At 46.0% G+C, this 11,645-nt stretch overlaps 1 pseudogene; it reads left to right on the top strand.

Annotated features, from left to right (window-relative positions):
* The first annotated feature begins 4,441 nt into the window (after positions 1-4,441).
* Positions 4,442-4,538, top strand: LOC124965106 (uncharacterized; annotated as a pseudogene).
* Positions 4,539-11,645: the final 7,107 nt, after the last annotated feature.

Raw genomic sequence — 11,645 nt, 5'->3', positions numbered from 1 at the left:
TTCCCCTCTTTCTTTCTTTATCTAAAGCAGACATGTGCAGAGTGTCCCATGCAGGTCACAGGATTCACAGATGGTTTTGTGTACCTACTCACTCGGGAAGGAGAGACTGCCACCTCAACTGTGCTGTTAGAAAGTTTAGGGAGAAGAGAAAAGCAGCAGCCATTGAAATGGAGAGCAAGCGGGCTGAGAGGTTAGAAGAGTTCAAGGAGGACGCCTGCGAGAAGTGGAAGCCATGGAAGTGGCTTTGGAGCCTGGGAGATGTGGGATTGTACTGGGGAGGCATGAGAAGCATGGTGGGGGAGGTGGACGGATGGGCAGTTGGATGGGGAGACGGAGGGTCAGTGAGACCAGGCTGGAAGGGGATGGTCGGTGGCGTTTGCAGTAAGGGATGGAGAAGAAGTGGGTGGATCCCCAAAGGTCTCGTGTTCCATGTGAAGAAGGCTGTTGGGGCTTCCTGTTTTTTTGTGGCCCCTGGTGCTCCAAGTGCATCCTCCTGAAATAGAGGTTTGTTTTGTTTTGTTTTTGGTTTTTGGGTTTTTTTTGCACTACTGGGGATCGAATCTAGGGATGTTCTGCCTCTAAGCTACATCCCTTAGCCCCTTTTAAATCTTTTTATTTTTTATTTTTAATTTATTTTTATTTTTATTGTTTAATTTTTTTAGTTATAGATGGACACAATATCTTTATTTTATTTATTTATCTTTATGCGATGCTGAGGATGGAACCCAGGACCCCACACGTGCTAGGCAAATGCTTTACCCCTGAACTAATACCCCAGCCCCCCTTTTTTTATTTTTTGAGACAGGGTCTCAGTAAGTTGCTCAGACTGGCGTTGGACTTGCAATCCTCTGCCCCAGCTGGATTACAGGCTTGTGCCATTGTCCAGGATTTTTTTTTTTTTTACTGTGCAAATAACCTGTCCCGCCTGTTAGCCCACCCTGGACTTCCCTGCTTGGCAGCATTCGATTCTGATTAGACTGGACCCTCTCAGTGCCTCCTGAGCCCTGTCACTTGCTGCTTCCAGTCTCACGCTGTGTGCTGGGCACAGTGATAGCTCACGGCTTCCTGAACAAGGCCTGCTGCCTTTTGTTTCTTGGGCCTCCTTTGCTTTTTTGTGTCTGTGCCTTTGCTCATCCTTGTCCCTCCACCGGGGACGTCCTTCCCACCCATCACTCGCTGCCTCAGGAGGACTTCCCAAAGGCTGTTTTTCTAAATCAACTTTTCACCCTCAGCAGGCACATAGTAGGTGTTCAATAAATTTTTAGTGGATGAAGCCTGGGGCTGTAGCTCAGTGGCAGAACAGTGACCTGGCACATGCCTGGGTTCAATCCTAGCACTGAAAAAAAAAATTGCCAGATGGAAGCATCCTTAATTCATAAACCCAGTCCTGGAGACCCACTCGTTGGTTCACTTGCCCGTTTATTCCTAGGGGTGACCTCACTGAATCTCTGCTCGTGGGACGGGGGGCGGTTACCATTCACATGCTTCACACTGATGCAAGATGTGCAGCTATTATATCAATAGTGTAGTCGTTGGTAAATAGAAAGCCACCGTCCTGAGACCATCGAGTGCCCCTCACCAGAATGGCTCTTCCCCCGGAAGCCTCTGGTCCTCCCTATGAGACACCAGTTAGAGTAAACCCTGCACTCTCCAGGATCCCAGGAACCTGCTTGAGTACACTTGTTGCAGTTACTCTGCCACATGGGTGATTAAATATGCACACAGTCACCCATGTCCATGGAGAGTGGGAATGGTCACAGGCTCCATGTATTTATTTTTTTTTATGTTTATTTTTTCGCAGTCATGAGGATTGAAGCCAGAGCCTCGTGCGTGCTGGTGTGTACTCTACCATGAGCTACGTCCCCAGCCCAGGCTCCATCTTATACACGAAGCTTGGAGAGGTAGTCTCGCGGTTCCCCACCTATAAATCCAGCACTCTTCTGAGGATCAGACTTCCTCTGCCTCTTCTGTTCTGTGTGATGTCAAGCAGAGCAGAACCTGCCCTAGCTTTGACACTGGCCTCTGTGCCCAGGCTGAGTCTGAGGGCAGCCAAATGTCAGGGCTTAAGAGCGGTCACCTGCATTTACCTAGGCTTGAAATGCAACACCAGGCAACGGGGGCTTTTTCCCTCCAGGTGAATGTCTGCATGTGTGTGTGTTTTGCAAATGCAAGATCAGCCAGATTAAATTTAGTTCGACTTGTTCAAACAAATGTACATTCACATAGGGACATAAGGGGATGTTTTTGGGCTTAGGTTAGAAACTCTTTTCCCTTCTCTCTTCTCCAAAAGTAGATTCCCCTTTCCAACTTGAACTTCACTGAGGTAAAGAGGGGTAGCCAGAGCCAAAACACAGAGTACGATCCTCTTTCTGGACATAGGGGTTCAAAAATTTATACACATATAAAAATACTAAGGCGCGAAGTTTTGAGTTCTCAAGTTCCTTGTCCTGGCTCGATTCTGTGACTATCAGGAGAGTAAAAGGACTTCACCTCCACCTCCTATCTGCCCAGAGACACCCCATTCCTAGTCTTCCCTTCTGCCTGCAAACCAGGACCTCCTCTGAGCTCCCTTGTCTCTGAACCCTCCCCCTCCCCATAAGACCTTCTGTGGCACAACCTGTCATTCAGGAAGCCTTGGACACATGTGAGTAGTTCAAGGCAATGTGGAAATGGTGACTCTGGCTTTTGATTGCCTTGGGGCAGGCATATCACAGCCAATAAGAAGTCTGAAAATTTTGATTGAGTATCTACTATGACCCAGACTGTAGTCTAGAAGGGGACAGAATGTATTTCTTTAAATTTAGGACATATTATTTCCCCTGATATTTTGAGATCTCTAAAATTGGAATAGAGATTGCAACCAGGCTCTTATGATTGCTTTTGGACAGGTACTGGTTACAGTGTGAGTGTTAAGGCCTTGGTCAACTCATGTCACACATGTGCATGTGTGTGTGTATAATGCGTAAGAATGATAAATAATAACAAATTATTTTTTTATACTGAGACAGGGTCTCACTGCATCAGCACACCTGGAAAGATTTTTTTCTTTCTTAGTGATGTATAAAATAACAGTGAATCTAAAAATCTGCTGGCAGATTCTACAACGTGATGACCAAAATTAATTAATAACAATGTATTGCATTTTTTTTTTAAAGCAAGTTAGCAAAAATTTATCTTGAAATAAAAAATTAAAACATGCTGGGGGTAGCCGGTTGCAGTGACTTATGCCTGAAATACCAGTAACTTGGGAGGCTGAGGCAGGAGGATCACAAGTTCAAGACCAGCCTCAGCAACTTAGCAAGGTCCTGAGCAACTTATCAAAACACTGTCTCAAAATAAAAAAGAAAATGGACTGGGGATGTGGCTCAGTGGTTAAGTGCCCCTGGATTCAAACCCCAGTAACCTCCAAAACCAAACCTACCTCCCTCCAAGCAAAAAACAAATATATGTATTTTGAAATCATGGAACGAGCAGACTTTAAGTGTTCTCACCACAAAAGTAATTACATATATGAAGTATTAATATATGTATCATCTTAATCCAGCCATTCCATAATGAACATGTTTCAAAACTTCATGTTGGGGCTGGGGAGATAGCTCAGTTGGTAGAATGCTTGCCTTGCAAGCACAAGGCCCTGGGTTCAATCCCCAGCACCGCATAAAAACAAAAACAAAAAACAAACAAACAAACAAAAAAAAACCTTCGTGTTGTACGTGAAGAAGGTACATAGTTTATGTCAATTACGATAAATGCAAGAACTTTAAAAATGTGTTGGTAGGCTGAGTGGTCAATTATGGGGTACGAATGATGGGTCCCCTATGTTCTCAGGTGCTCACATTTTAGTAGGGGGATAAAGTGCAATCAGTGAAATATGGAATGCTTCACAGATTCGTGGGTTGACCTTGCACAGGGCTGTGCTAAGTTTTGCAGATGGAGTCTGGGAAGGCTCAAAGGGAGAAGTGACCTTTGAACCGGGAACTTGAGCGATGCTTGTCTGCAGTTCCTCCAGAGGAGAAGCGGGGCATGCCAACCAGAGGCAGCTGGGGAAATGAAGAGCCCTCTGTTTGGGGACTAGTGATAGGGAGCGGGGGTTCTGGGACGCATGCTGAGGAGTTTGGTTTTATTTAGGGGAGGGACAGGATCAGACCTGTGTTGAAGTGTGGTGTCGAGCCGTTACAGTGGCGTTCCCCTGTAAACCCAGCAACTTGCGAGATTGTAGCAGGAGGGCAGCAAGTTCAAGGCCAGCCCCAGCGACTTAGTGAGACCAAGTCTCAAGGAAAAAAAGGAAAGATCAAAAGCCCTGGGGTTACATGTAGCTCAGTGGGGGGAGCACTCTGGAGTTCAATCCCAGTTCCACAAACAAACCAATGAAAAAGGAGTGGCGTCTGCCTACAGCAGCCTGGGTAGGGGTGAGGGTGAGAGATGGGAGACTGGGGAGCTCACTTGGACAACATGTGTGCAAAAATTGGAATGACACAAAGATTAGCACAGCCCTGTGCAAGGTTGACACACACATTTGTGAAGCCTTCCATATTTTAAGATCTGACCTGTTTAAGAAGGGGTGGAATGAGGGTCTCTGTCAGGAAACGAAGGGCTAGATGTGAAGTGATGAGCCTTGTGGCTCTTGGGTATTTGATCTGGTTTCCATAGCCACCCTTGGAAGTTAGAAGTATCATGCCCATTTTACAGCTGGGTAATTGGAGGCTGGGTCAGGGACAGTGGTTTGGATCAAATACTAAATGCTGAGATTAGAATAGCACCAAAGGAAGGGCAGCGAATGGCCTCTGTGTGGCCTTACAAGGTGGCAGAGCTGTGGAGAGGACACTGTGACCTTGGGGTCAAGTCCAGGGCCCTGGCAGGTGCAGGAACTGAAAGAGCCCACCTGTCAGGGCCACTTCAGCTCTCCATGAGCTCCATGTTGCATTACATCGTGTTGGTTCAGATTACATACCGTGTTTACCGTGAAAGGTAGAACGATACCTAGATTGCGGGCATTTTGTTTCCCTAGAAGGACTGTCTACGGGAAGCCAGAGTTTGAGCAAAAAGCAGCCTTGTTGGTGGACTTGGGGTCCAAGCAGGTCAGCCGGGCTGTACTGCCACTGTGCAGGAAAGAGGAGTCTTCTGCAGTGCACTCTGAGCCTTCCCCTTCCAATCCCGGGAGGGCTGGCCAGCCGTCTGGGGCTGACACCTTGAACGGTAAAGGACCTTGACTGAACTGCTTTTTATTTGGTACTAGAGATTGAACGCAGGGGTGCTTAACCATTGAGTCACATCCCTGACCCTTTTCATTATTATTTTTTATTTCAAGACAATGTTTTGCTGAGTTGCTTAGGGCCTTGCTAAGTTGCTGAGGCTGGCTTTGAACGTGCGATCCTCCTGCCTCAGCCTCCCGAGCCGCTGGGATGACAGGCGTGCGCTACGGTGCTCTGCTAGTGACTACGGAATGAATGAATGGACGAACTCTGCTTTATCTTGGACTCCGGGACATCTCTTCCCCCGCTGACCCCATTCCCTCCCGGTGGCTACATTCCTTCTTTAGACCTATTAATCTTGAATCCAGTTAGCTTTGTTTTGGGAAAACCATCTTATCTCTTCGCAGCTTTGCATATCTCTGCCCTAATCTGTAGGGCACGTCCCTGTCATCTCTATCTAACTCCTGCCTGCGATAGTCTTGTGACTGGCCTGTGGTAGTAAAGAGCAGCGTAAGAATCAAGCCCCTCTGACACCCGAGCAGTCCTCCCTGTCTTGGGTCCTGGTTGTGGGCAGAAAAAGCTCAAGATGGACTTGGGAGTTCTTAGAAGGAATGTAGGGAGCAAGAAAAGAGCCTAATGAAGGCCATGACCTAGGTTGGAAACTCAGGGCCACAGTGGGTCATCTGGGGAGTGCTGTGTCCATTATGTCCAGTCCTGTTGAGGTTGGGACTCAGCCAGCCCGGTGGGGCACACCTGTCATCCCAGCATCTCGGGAGGCTGAGGCAGGAGGATTGCAAATTCAAAGCCTCAGCAATTTAGAGAGGTCTTAAACAACTTAGAGACAACCTGTCTCAAAATAAAAAAATACAAAGGACTGGGATGTGGCTCAGTGGTGAAGCGCCACTGAGTGGCATCTCTGCTACCAAAAAAAAAAAAAGGGAATAAATAAAAAGTTTGGGGCTCATTTAAAGGAAGTGAATTCCATCTGAGCAGCTGATAGGTAAGGTGTTTGTGAGGGCAGGGAGGTTGGGACCCGCAGCCCTGCAAGCCTTATTGGAAGTCACCTCTAGTGTGGGTCAGGGATCTTCTGAGATGTCTGTGCCTGGGTTTTAGGCCTCAGCACATGGAAGGAATTCACTGCCTGCAGAGAACCTTCTACTCCCTGGACTGGACAAAGATACCTGTGGCCACATGTACAATCCAGACCTTTCATCACATGACGTTGAAACTACTTGTTTCTTGTCCATTTCTTCAACCTGATGGGGATTTCTCTAAGCTGTAGACGTTTTTGTACCAGGGTAATTTTTATTCTGCTTTCTGTCTCTACAAATTCGACTACACTTAGTTACCCATAGAAGTGGAATCAGGCCACATTTGTGCCCTTGTGACGGTCTTATTTCCTTAGCACAATGTCTTCATCACGTAGCGTATGTCAGAATTTCCTTCTTTTTCAGGACCGAATAATATTCATCCGCACCACATTTTGCGTATACATTCACTGGTCAATGGACACTTGGGAGCTTTTTCCATCTGCCATTGAGTAATCACGGGTCCAGAATACTGGGCAGGTGTTTAGCGAGTGCTCCACGGATGAATGAAATTGGAGTGGCACCTGCAGAAGTTCTGGGGTGGAGGAGAGTTGAGGAGTAGTGGGTGTCACACAAGGGGCTGCTATCACTTACAGCTGGAGGATGCTGATGAGTGAATGGCGTGCTGGTTCTGGAACCTTCCTTACTTTCCATGTTGGTTTCCATTATTTCTTGTTTCCAGCAGCAACATCTTCATCCCTCAAAGAGTTTGTGGATCTGTTTTTAGGGAAGACAAGGAACCAAGGACGAGGGTATACCTGTCTCGTTTTCAGCACCCTCCAAGGAGAAGAGAAACCTCGAGGTCGAGTGTAAGAATTAACTATTTATTAAACATCTATTGACCCCAGGCAGATTGCAGGCCCTCACCCATGTGGTCCCGCAGACTTCTCCTCCCAAGTCCACGAGGTCGGGATGCTCACCCTCAGAAACTCACTGAAGGCTAGAGAGGGGTGGAGCTGGTCCAAGGTCTGGCGTCTCTTAGAGCTGGGCTTGGAGTCACTTACCTTTTCTGTCTTAATTCTCTCTTCCCTGAAATAAGAGACCGTCTTGAACCTGCCTTGTGGGTTGGTTTGGGGTTCAGAGGCGCTGATGCTCATAAAGCTTTCACCGTAGAACCGACTCTAGGGCTCAATAAATGTTCGCTAACGTTATTCATAATCCTCCTCTGTGCGCCTGTCCCCTGGAATACCCTTCCTGTGGTTTCTGCTGCAGACAGCCCTGCTGCCCGGTACTCCCACAAGTCTCCCTGATTTGGGCCTGAGAGAGAAAACCCTCCAAAGACCTCAAGGTGCTCTTCACCCACTCACCCAGGTATTTGTGATTTGGGCCTGAGTCCTCTCCTTGCCCATTCACAGGCTTCAGGATGGGACAATGTCTCTTCCCTGCAGGTCAAACAGCACTGAGGACATTCCCCTGTGTCCTGAAGCCAGGTGGAGATTGCAGACACTGCAGGGGATGAGGGGACCCAGGACTCAAGGGCGATCGCCGTGGGTGGTGGGCTTGGGCATGTCTGTCTTCTCTGGGCTCCGGGTTCTCCAGCAGAACAGCGGAAGGAGAAGGAAGCAGATGACTCCCACGAGAAATCATCTAAATCCTTCAGAAGTGTGCAGAGCAGGCTGTGCCCTGCCCTGAGCTACTCCATGTGGAACACAAATGCTCAAGAATAACCTCAACCTGTACAGCACACTCACAAGGCAAAAGCTCACAAATAAAATTAATCACATTAAGAAAAAATGACCAGTAAGCCCGCATCTCCATCACGTTGGCTTAGGACCAGACTTCCTTAACAAAACCCCCATAGCGCAAGAAATGAAAGCAAGAATCAATAAATGGGATAAATTCAAACTAAAAAGTTTTTCTCAGCACAGGAAACAATCAATAATGTGAAAAGAGAGCCTACAGAGTGGGAGAAAATCTTTTCCACACACACTTCAGTCAGAGCACACATCTCCAAAGTTTATAAAGAACTCAAAAAACTTTACACCCAAAATACAAAGAACCCAATCAATAAATGGTCTAGGGAAATGGGCAGACACTTCACAGAAGAAGATATACAGGTGATCAACAAATATATGAAAAAGTGTTCATCATCCCTTGTAATTAGAGAAATGCAAATTAAACCACCCTAAGATTTCATCTAACTCCAATTAGAATGACTATTATCAAGAACACAAGCAATAATAAGTATTAGCATGGATGTGGGGAAAAAGGCACACTCATACATTGCTGGTGGAGTTGCAAATTAGTGCAGCCACTTTGGAAAGCAGTTTGGAGATTCCTCAGAAAACTTGGAATGGAAACACCATTAAAACTAGCTATCCCACTCCTCGGTTTATACCCAAAGGACTTAAAATCAGCATACTACGGTGATGCAGCCACATCAATGTTCATAGCAGCTCAATTCACAATAGCTAGATTGTGGAACCAACCTAGATGCCCTTCAATTGATGAATGGATAAAGAAACTGTGGTATATATACACAATGGAATATTACTCAACCATAAAGAAGAGTAAAATTATGGCATTTGCTGGTAAATGGATGAAGTTGGAGAATATCATGCTAAGTGAAATAGGCCAAGCCCAAAAAACCAAAGGCTGAATGTTTTCTCTGATAAGTGCATGACAATATATAATGAAGGGGGGGGTGGCGGGGGGAAGAGAAGAATGAAGGAACTTTGGATGGTGTAGAGGAAAAAGGGGTGGGAGGGGGAGGGGATGGAAAAGCAGTAGAATGAAACAGACAGTATTACCCTAAATATATGTATGATTACATGAATGGTGTGAATCTACATTGTATACAACCATAGAAAGGAAAAATTGTACCCCATTTGTATACAATGAATCAAAATGCAGTCTGTAAAAATAAAAAATATTTAAATTAAAAAAAAAAAAGAGAAGAAAGAAAAAATGACCACCTTTGACTGGGTGCAGTGGCACAGACCTGTAATCCCAGTGACTTGGGATGCTGAGGCAGGAGGATCATGAGTTTGAGGCCAGCCTCATCATACGGTTAGCTAAAGAGACCCTGTCTCAAACTAACAAAATAAAAATGGCTGAGGTTTAGCAGTGGCAAAGTGCCTCTGGATTCAATCCCCAGTACCAATATATATGCATACATATATATATATATACACACATATATATTAATATAGATATTGGTACTGGAGATTGAATATATATATATATACACATATATATGTATTAGTGCTGGAGATTGAATATATATATGGCCACTGAGCTGTATATACCCCAGCTCTTTTAATTTTGTTAGTTTGTGACAGGGTCTGTACATATGTGAGTGTGTGTGTGTGTGTGTGTGTGTGTGTGTGTGTGTCTCCACCTGTGAATTTAACAGATCAAATCGGAAGCACATGGATGAATGGACGCATTAAGCCCCCATCAGGGAAACCAGGCCCATGAGCTTATCAAACACATCAGATCACAGAATGATGCTAACCCCTCATCTGGAACACATAAAAAAAAAAAAAAAAATGCGCCTAAGACGGTGGCTCAGTGGCACACACCTGCCGTCTCATGAGACCATCCTGAATGTTGGGGGGTTGACAGGTGATGCTCTGACTCTCTCAGGCCTTGGCTGAGCCCCAGCTCCCTGCTGGATGCAACCCACTTGAAGTCAGCCAGCCCATCTGGACCCTCGCCCTGCCTTGGACAGCTCCACCCCTTGAACAAATTCCTTGGCTGGGTTGTACCTGATCCGGTCACCTGCAGAGCGACTCTTCCATCTGGGCAGGCCCTCTGCCTTTGCTTTGGGTGTTGCATCTTCAAACCCCGAGGCCACTGTTAACACTTTCTTAGCCATTCTGTAACTTATGTATCATTTTGAAAACTATGCTGTGTGACGTGAGTGTTACAGCTATTAGTGATTAGGATGGAATGGGATACAAGAACCTGTGATTGCCCCGATCCCAATCCCAAGCAAACCACCACGACGCGGTGAGTGCAAACCTAGGAAAGTGATGTAGCTCACGAACTCATCGTTACTCAGTAAGTTCTGACACTGAGGAGAGACACCAATGTGTCTGGTCCCTCTTAATGTCATAGTGTACTCACAATACAAGATCATTTCTTTCATCTGCCAAGCTGGACTTCTCAGCTTCCAAAGTTCCAACTCAGAGTCCATGTGTTCATTGTTGGGTTTAGAGTTTGGGTCTTGAAATCACAGACTTGAGGTGGACCATATAGGTCCTTGGCCACTGCAGCTGAATGCAAGTTACTTCCTCATCTAGGGAACTCCCTTTCCTCATCTGCACATTGGGGGTGAAAACAACAATGCATAGTTATTATAGAAGTGATGTTATATGAGATCGTTTTTAAAGGGTTCAGCTCTGTCCCTAAAATGGGATCAATCAACTGTAGCTATTATCCTCCTCCCCCGAATATGTGAGAAGAAAGAAGGGATCTTCCGGTCCACCTTTGGTCAAAGTGGGACTGGAGTGGAGAGAAAATTGTTCTTGGAGTTTATGGTATAAGTGCACCTTAAAGAACATAGACCCCTAAATAAAGCATGCTCTATAGTGGTGCTTTCAGCCTTATGAGCCCGAATCCCTCTTTGTTCCCCTAGCCTTCCCATCCAGCCCTTTACCCACTCTGTTCCAGGCCCAGAGCTCAATATCCATCCAAAGTTAGGAGCCAAGTTTTGTTCCATTGAGAAAAGTGATGATCATGCCTTTCCTTAAAAACGCACTAATGCCAGCGGCAGGGACCCATGCCTGTAATCCCAGTGACTGGAGGCTACATCGGGAGGACCTCAAGTTTGAGACCAGCCCCAGCAACTTAGTGAGACCCTGTGTTATGGTTTAGAAAAGAAGTGTCCCCAAAAACCTCATGTATGAGATAATGCAAGGAAGCGTAGAGGTGAAATGATTGGGTTATGAGAATCTTAACTAATCAGTTCATTAACCAGCCCCAAGGGGATTAACTAGGTGGTAACTGTAGGCAGGTAGGGCGTGGCTGGAGGAGGTGGTCACTGGGGGCCCTTTGGGGTTTATATTTTGTTCTTAGTGAACAGAGCTTCCGCTGTTTCCTGGTGCCACATCCTGAGTCACTTTCCTCCACAATGTCCTTCAGCCATGATGTTCTGCCTCACTTTGGGCCCAGAACCAAAGGGCCCACGTTCTATGGACTGAGACCTCTGAAACTGTGCACCAAATAAACATTTCTTCCTCTAAAATTTATTGTCAGTTCTTTTGGTTGCAGCAGCAAAAAATTTGACTAAAACACCCTGTCTCAAAACAGAAAGGACCATGGAAGTAGCTCAGTGGTAAAGTGCCCCTGGGTTCAAACCCCAGCACCAAACCAAACAACAACAGCAACAAAAACAAAAACCAAACAAAACTCGCAACAA

Source organism: Sciurus carolinensis, chromosome 14, assembly GCF_902686445.1.
Source record: "Sciurus carolinensis chromosome 14, mSciCar1.2, whole genome shotgun sequence".
NCBI lineage: Eukaryota > Metazoa > Chordata > Mammalia > Rodentia > Sciuridae > Sciurus > Sciurus carolinensis.
Note: the sequence above shows the minus strand (reverse complement) of the source record. Positions and strands in the feature narration are given on the sequence as shown.